At 38.7% G+C, this 7827-nt stretch overlaps 1 pseudogene; it reads left to right on the top strand.

The window, feature by feature from the left end:
* Positions 1 to 6688: 6688 nt before the first annotated feature.
* Positions 6689 to 6783, top strand: LOC132373819 (U6 spliceosomal RNA; annotated as a pseudogene).
* Positions 6784 to 7827: the final 1044 nt, after the last annotated feature.

Genomic DNA, 7827 nt, shown 5'->3' with positions numbered 1-7827 from the left:
ATGCTCTGGGGGTGCCCCCTTTATGGGCTACCTGGGTCCTTCTGTTGTGGTAGGCTGACTGCTCTGGGTGGAATAGTAGGCTTGGTTGGCCCCCAGTCCAGTTGGTTGCCAGGCCCTGACTTGCGTGGAAGATGTCAGCCACTGATTGGCTGGACCAGGTCATGAGATGGCTGACTTCAGAACCCTGGGTGGTCCAGGGCTAGTGCTGGCTCACTGGTGGGTGGAGTCTGGGTCCAGGAGACCTTGGGGCTGGTGCCTGTCCACTGGTGGGTGAATCCAGGTCCTCTGGCTAGTGCCAACCCACTAGCAGGCAGAGCCAGATCCTGAGGTCTGGCTGCAGGTCTCAGGGATCCCAGAGCTCATTTCAGACTGCTGGTGGGTAGGGTTGGTTCCTGACACAGAAGGCTGTGGTGTCTGAAGTGTCCCAAGGCTTGCGTTGTCTTACTTGTGGGCAGGGCCAGGATCCAGCTGGTCCCAGGGCTAGAATTGGCCACTGGTTGGTGGGCTGGGTCTGCAGGCTGTGGGGATGCAGTGTCCTATGGCTTGTGTCTACCCACCTGCTGGTGAGTAAAGCTAGTCCCAAGACTAAAGCAGACTCACTGGTGGGCAGGGTTATGGATTTTGGGTCTGATGCCTGCCTACTTGTGTGTGAAGCTGGGTCCTAGGGTGTCTGGCTGCAGTGCCCTTCAGGTCCCAGATCTAGTGTCTGCACACTGGTGTTTGAGGCCAGGTCCTGGGCCCTCTGGTGGGCAGGGACATGTACAGGAGTAGCTGTGGGATCAGGGGTTCTTAAGGCAGCTATCTGCTAGTGGGTGGGGCTGTGACCCCTCCCAGTTAGTTGCTTGGCCTGAGAGGTCTCCATAATGGTGCCTACAGGCTGTTGGATGGGGGCTGTTAGACTCCTGCCCCTCTGGGAGATTCTCCAATGTCAGCAGGTAGGTCTGACTCAGGCTCCTTTCAAATTACCTCTTCTGCCCTTGGCACGTGAGATTTTGTGTGTGCCCTTTAAGAATGAAGTCTCTATTTCCCCCAGCCCTCCATGACTCCCAAAAATAAACCCCACTAGTCTTCAGAGCCAAACATTTTGGGGGCTCATATTCCCAGTACAGGATCCCCTGTCTGGGGAGCTCAATGTGAGGCTCAGAACCCTCATTTCTTGGGGAGAACCTCTGCAATTGTAATTATTCTCCTCTTTGTGGCTTGCCCACCTGGGAGCATGGAACTTGACTATATTGCAACTTTGCCCCTTCTATCCATCTTGTTGTGGTTCCTTCTTTATATCTTTAGTTGTAAATCTTTTCTGATAGATTCCAGCCTTATTCATTGATGGTTGTCCTGTAAATATTTGTGATTTTGATGTGCCTGTGAGCAGAGGTGAGCTCAGAATCTTTCTACTCGGCCATCTTGACCGATCCTAACTTTTTTTTTTAAGTGGCTCTCTAGTTGGGAAAATATGGACTATACTACATTTAATATTGTTTTCCATTAAGGTGTTTGTGGTATTCTGTAACATATTCCATAAATGTCACTAGATCACTTCCAGGATGAAACCAAGTCATATGGAATAATTTGTCATTTTTAATGTCAGTTCACTTAACTAATGATTAGGTCATTATTACCAAAACATTTGTTGCACCTAATATTAATATCTTTCTGCCTTTTTGTCCACTTGGCCTCAATTCTTGTTGTGCAGCATGAACAGTCTGATTAAGAAAAGCTAGTTACTTTTATGTCTACAAATAGTTTATCAAAACGTGATTTTTCACATTCAAAACCAGATTTGTTTCTGATCCTCAGAGTTATGGAATAGACAAAACATTCCTTTGGGGAAGAGCAATAAGCATCAATCCAAGAAGAGGTAAATTCTATAATTTTATGCTGCTATCATGGCTTTATTTTTTTAGAGCAGTTTAAACTTATTTTTATTTTGTACTTAAAACTAAGCCAGAGATATCATGGCTGCATTTAGACTTTGATATTAAATTTTGAACGGGTCATATTTCTATAATTATAACAAGTTAATTCTTCCCTTGTTCAACATATCTAAACAGACCTGAAAATATCTTCAGGTTCTAAAGTACCCACAAAAGAATTTTATAGAAATAATATTTTGTACTAAGGAATAAATACCTAGAGACCATTTAGATTATTTCATATCTAAAAACAACATTTCAGAAAGACACCTTTGAAAACGTTTCAACTGCTTCATCTGGTCTTTTCTGACCTGAGTATTGGCAATCACTTCCATTATTTGATTTTTAAAATCACTGTTGTCCGAACGGTTTCTCTATGACAATACTAATCAAGTACTTATCTTCTCAAAAGACTTCTTTGCTTCCAGGTTAAGGTCCTCATCCCCTGACATGGCAGGACAGCCCCTTCACCATCTGGCCCTTCATGACTTTATCTCCCATTACCTTTCAGTTCGGACACGCGCCCACCATTATTCCTCCACACTTTTTAAACTTGTTGGCAGACTCTTTTTGTACTCTTGCTGTGCCGCTGGTTAAATATTTTTTACATAATCCTTGGAGGTAGCAACACATTCCTCAGGGAAAATGTCTGAGTTTGAAAGCATAATGCACATGGTGAAAGCTTTGTAAATGCAAAGGGACTACGGGAATATGTTTGCTTATTTTTACTAAAATTTTGATAAGTGTGTTAAGTCAGAATTGCCTATAGTTAGCATTTTCCAATAAGTACCTTTAGAAACAGTTTACACTGTTTAGATCAAAGGTCCTATGTTTTAGAGGATGACTAATATAAGCAACCAAAAGTCCAAATATCCTTAGTCCATGAGACAAGAGTCAGCATTAACATCAGATACATGAAACTGGTTGAAACACTGCCTCTCCTCACCAGTCTTTCGCTTTTTCAAAACTAACTGGATCTATCAGCAGTTCAGGTTTGTAAAACTTTACATTTCTCTATATTTTGAAGGGCAATACAGAGGGTGTGTATGCAGTTTCACATACTCTTGGTATCATTAATCTCCCACCCCTCAAATTACATTTATACATGTCTCTAAACAGACAGGGTATAAATACTAACTGATGAAGCTATGGAATAGGAATGAAACAACAGATTTGATGGAGAAATGAGTTGAATTTTAAACATATTGAGTTTATAGGCATATAAATATAGTACAAAATAGTATTGTACTAGAGAATTCTTAATGTAGATCAGTTTCATAAGGGAGAGACAGACTAGAGATGTAGATTCTATAGTTTCAGAGGAGGAGTAGGTAGGTGAAAACATGAGAGTAAATTGGATAACAAAAAAACATATGGAATGAGAAACAAACAAGTCTAATGAAAAAGGCCTGGGATGTATCACTATTTAAGTTAATAAGCTCTTAATATATTTATATATATATTAATTATTACTGGTTAGAAAAGAAATGTTTGTTTTAATTTTTAAATTTCTTGAATGTTATTTTTCTTATGAGCTCATTGACATTCTGAGAGTAATTTCTTGATTTGCCCTTTGTGGAAAAGCTTGATGAACTTTATTATTTCTTAATTTATTTGTATTACTAAATACTTAATTTCATAATGACATATTGCTGTTAAAATATATTAAATATATTCAGTAAATGTAAGTTTTCAATTAATTACTTGCTCCAAGCAGTTTAGAAAACCAACTCTGCTTTTTTTCAACACTATCTAATCTGATGTCTGCCTTCAACACTCTCTTAAAACTCCTCTTGTCAGAGTTACCAGCCTTCATGTTTCCAAAGCCAATGAGTGCTTTTCTGTTATTGTTTTATTCACTCTCTCAGCAGTACTGGCACTTTTCACCATTCCCTTCCTGAAACCTTTTCTTACACACGTCTGTAAATTCAAAGATTAGCTCTGGAGAGGATGCTCAAGAATCTGGTAACAATGGTTGACTCGAGAGGGAAACAGTGGAGACAAGGAGAGTAACCTTTTGCTGAAAAGTCTTTTACACCTTTTGTATTTTGACCATGTCTTTGTATCATCTATTCAAGGAAATAATACAATTTTATACAAAGAGCAAAGGCCATGAAGTTGTAATTTCCTGAAACAACATAGTTTAATAGGTGCTTTAGTCATTATGTAGTAGAAATGAAATATACTGTTCCAAGATTTATTTGATGATGCTCTCACCATGTTTTAATGATTCTGCAATTGTTAAAGGTATAATAATTTAGGTCTTCTAAGTATTATCCTTGGTTTAGAGTGGCTTATCACTTTTACAGGATTAGGCTTTGTCTCACAAACAAGCAGTCCTAAGATGGGTAGTTCAGGGTTGATTTGACAGACCAAAAATGGTATCAGAGACCCAAGCTCTCTCTATGTCTCTACTCCAGTATTCTTAATATGAAGTGTTCTGTTATTGTGTTTGTTGTCTCAAAAGCACGAGATGGCTGGGTGCTCCATCTGTGGCCTTTTCTATAGGAAGAGAAAAGAGCAAATGTAAAACATATACTGATAAGTTGATGTCCTTAAAATCTTTTCCTGGAAGAACCGCTAAATAACATCCATTTAACTCTTTGCTATAAGTGTGTCATGTGATTCTTTTATAATTTTGTGAAATTAACATTTGTTAAATGGAACACAGAGTGCCAGATGGTGAGCCATGGTTCAACAACTGACAAGAGTAATTGAAATAGAGAAATTTATTACTCACAGGTCCTGGAGGAAATACACAGCACGCCTTGAGGGGTCACATGAGAAGGGCAAGGCAGAGTGCAGAGAGGCAGAACCTGGAGCACTTGCCTTTATTAGGTCTATGGGTAGAGTGCTTTGGGGTTCCTGGGCTAGGTCTGAACTGGTCAATTCAAACCAAAAGAACAGGGTTTTGATAAACCCCATGGAGGTCTTATCTAAGGAGAGCATAAAGCATACAGGTGCTGGGAGGCAGGAGAGACTGTGATCGTAAGGGCTGTTGGGGAAATCATACAGGAGCTTACCGTTCTTTGAGACTGTAGTGCTATCTAAGGCATGCACTAGAGGAGGAGGAAGGGCTAGTGCCAATTTAAGGTCTCTGCAGGCTGCCTGACCAAACAAACTTGTTGCTCAGGCAATAATATCATGCAATAGCATAGCTCAACTTTCTACAGGCTTTCTCTCTCTCTCTCTTCTTATTTTTTTTAAGAGTATAATTGCTTTACAATGTTGTGTTAGTTTCTGCTGTACAATGAAGTGAATCAGCTATACGTACATCTATATCCCCTCCCTCTTGGACCTCCCTCCCACCCCTCCATCCCACCAGTCTAGGTCATCACAGAGCACCAAGCTGAGCTCCCTGTGCTATACAGCAGGTTTCCACTAGCTATCTATTTTACCCATGGTAGTGTATATATGTCAAACCTTATCTCCCAATTCGTCCCACCTTCTCCTTCCCCCCCAATGTCCACATGTCCATTCTCTATGTCTATGTCTCTATTCTTGCCCTGCAAATAGGTTCATCTGTACCATTTTTTCTAGATTCCACAAATATGGGTTAATATATGATATTTGTTTTTCTCTTTCTGGCTTACTTCACTCTGTATGACAAACTCTAGGTCCATCCACATCTCTACAAATGACCCAATTCCATTCCTTTTTATGGCTGAATAATATTCCGTGGTGTATATGTACCACATCTTCTTTATCCATTCATCTGTCATTGGACATTTAGGTTGTTTCCATGTCCTGACTATTGTAAATAGTGCTGCGGTGAACAGTGGGGTACATGTGTCCTTTTGAATTATGGATTTCTCAAGGTATATGCCCAGTCATGGGATTGCTGGGTAATATGGTAGTTCTATTTTTAGTTTTTTAAGGAATCTCCATACTGTTCTCTATAGTGGCTGTATCAATTTACATTCCCATCAACAGTGCAAGAGGGTTCCCTTTTCTCCACACTCTCTCCAGCATTTACTGTTTGTAGACTTTTTGATGATGGCCATTCTGACCGGTGTGAGGTGATACCTCATTGTAGTTTTGATCTGCATTTCTCTAATAATTAGTGATGTTGAGCATCTTTTCATGTGCCTCTTGGTCATCTGTATGTTTTCTTTGGTGAAATATCTATTTAGGTCTTCCACCCATTTTTTAATTAGATTGTTTGTATTTTTGATATTAAGCTCCATGAGCTGTTTGTATATTTTGGAGATTAATCCTTTGTTGCTTCATTTGCAAATATTTAATCTCATTCTGAGGGTTGTCTTTTCATCTTGTTTATGGTTTCCTTTGCTGTGCAAAAGCTTTTAGGTTTAGTTAGGTCCCATTTGTTTATTTTTGTTTTTATTTTCATTACTCTAGGAGGTGGGCCAAAAAAGATCTTGCTGTGGTTTATGTCAAAAAGTGTTTTTCCTATGTTTTCCTCTGAGAGTTTTATAGTGTCCAGTCTTACATTTAGGTCTTTAATCCATTTGGGGTTTATTTTTGTGTATGGTGTTAAGTAGTGTTCTAATTTCATTCTTTCACATATAGCTGTCCAGAATTCCCAGCACCACTTATTGAAGAGGCTGTCTTTTCTCCATTATATGTTCATGCCTCCTTTGTCATAGATTAGGTAAACATAGTTGCATGGGTTTATCTCTGGACTTTCTATCCTGTACCATTGATCTATGTTTCGGTTTTTGTGCCAGTACCAAACTGTCTTGATTACTGTAGCTTTGTAGTATAGTTTGAAGTTGGGGAGCCTGATTCCTCCTCATGATACAAAGATGACTGTTTTGCTCACTTCAACAGCACATATACTAAAATTGGAAGATAAGCATGGTTCCTGTGCAAGAATGACATACAAATTTCTGAAGTGTTCCATATTTTTTGTGACTAGATCTTAAATGTTCTCACCACAAAGAAAAAAATGAAAATTTTGTGATGTGATAGAGGCGTCAGAGTGGTAATCATGTTGCAATATATAAATGTAGCAAATCAACATTGTACACCTTAAATTCACACAATGTTTTATGTCAATTATATCTCAATTAAAAAAAAAAAAAAAGCAAAGATGATTGGAGAGCTAAGTATTTTTTGCTGGACACATTTGGGTCCCCAGCCTCACTCCCCAAATGAGGGCACTATTATTAAGGAAAAAGGGTATTAGATTAGCAATAGCCACAAAGTAGAGTTGGCTCATTATTAATTCATTCATTTATTTATAAAATGTGTATTGAGAGCCTATTATGTGATGAGAATTATTCTGGATCCTGGAGATAGAACAGGAAACAAAACAGACAATATTTGGCTCTCAAGTGCCTTTGTTTGTAGGTAAAAAAAAAGTCAAATATCAGCAATTTCATATGATCTAATTTATTAACAACTATGTAAGCATTACTTAGTATGTACAAATAATTATTTGATATCAATGCTTCCTTATAGTAGATCCTAGAAGGAATTTTAGTTTACAACGTAGCCTCTTGTGATGAGGTGGGGTATATAGACAGACATGTTTGAACTGGTTTAAATAGGAGATTTATTATTTTTTAAAAAGCGCATAGGTTGACAGAAGGAATCATAACAGCCTCATAAAGACTAGTGATAGAAGACAGTTTTGAAATCAAGTTGGCTACAAGGAATTCAATGGCCATAGTTTGTGGATCTTCATTCTACTTTTATTAACTTTCCTTGGCTTATACATTACAGTTTTTCCTCTATCTTCCTATGAGCTGGATGTCAATGACTTTACTTTGTTATAGTCTCTCTGATCTGGATTCTTCCTACTGGCATGTTTTCCTTCACCTTTTTTCCCACTTCAGCCGATGGAATTATTGGAACATTTTTTTTCATTTTCTTATATTCCTCATTTATAGACTGAATGTTTGTGTTCCTCAAAATTCACATATCGAAATCCCAACCCCCAAGGTGCTGT

This window comes from Balaenoptera ricei, chromosome 10 (genome assembly GCF_028023285.1).
Source record: "Balaenoptera ricei isolate mBalRic1 chromosome 10, mBalRic1.hap2, whole genome shotgun sequence".
In the NCBI taxonomy this organism is placed as follows: Eukaryota; Metazoa; Chordata; class Mammalia; order Artiodactyla; family Balaenopteridae; genus Balaenoptera; species Balaenoptera ricei.
Note: the sequence above shows the minus strand (reverse complement) of the source record. Positions and strands in the feature narration are given on the sequence as shown.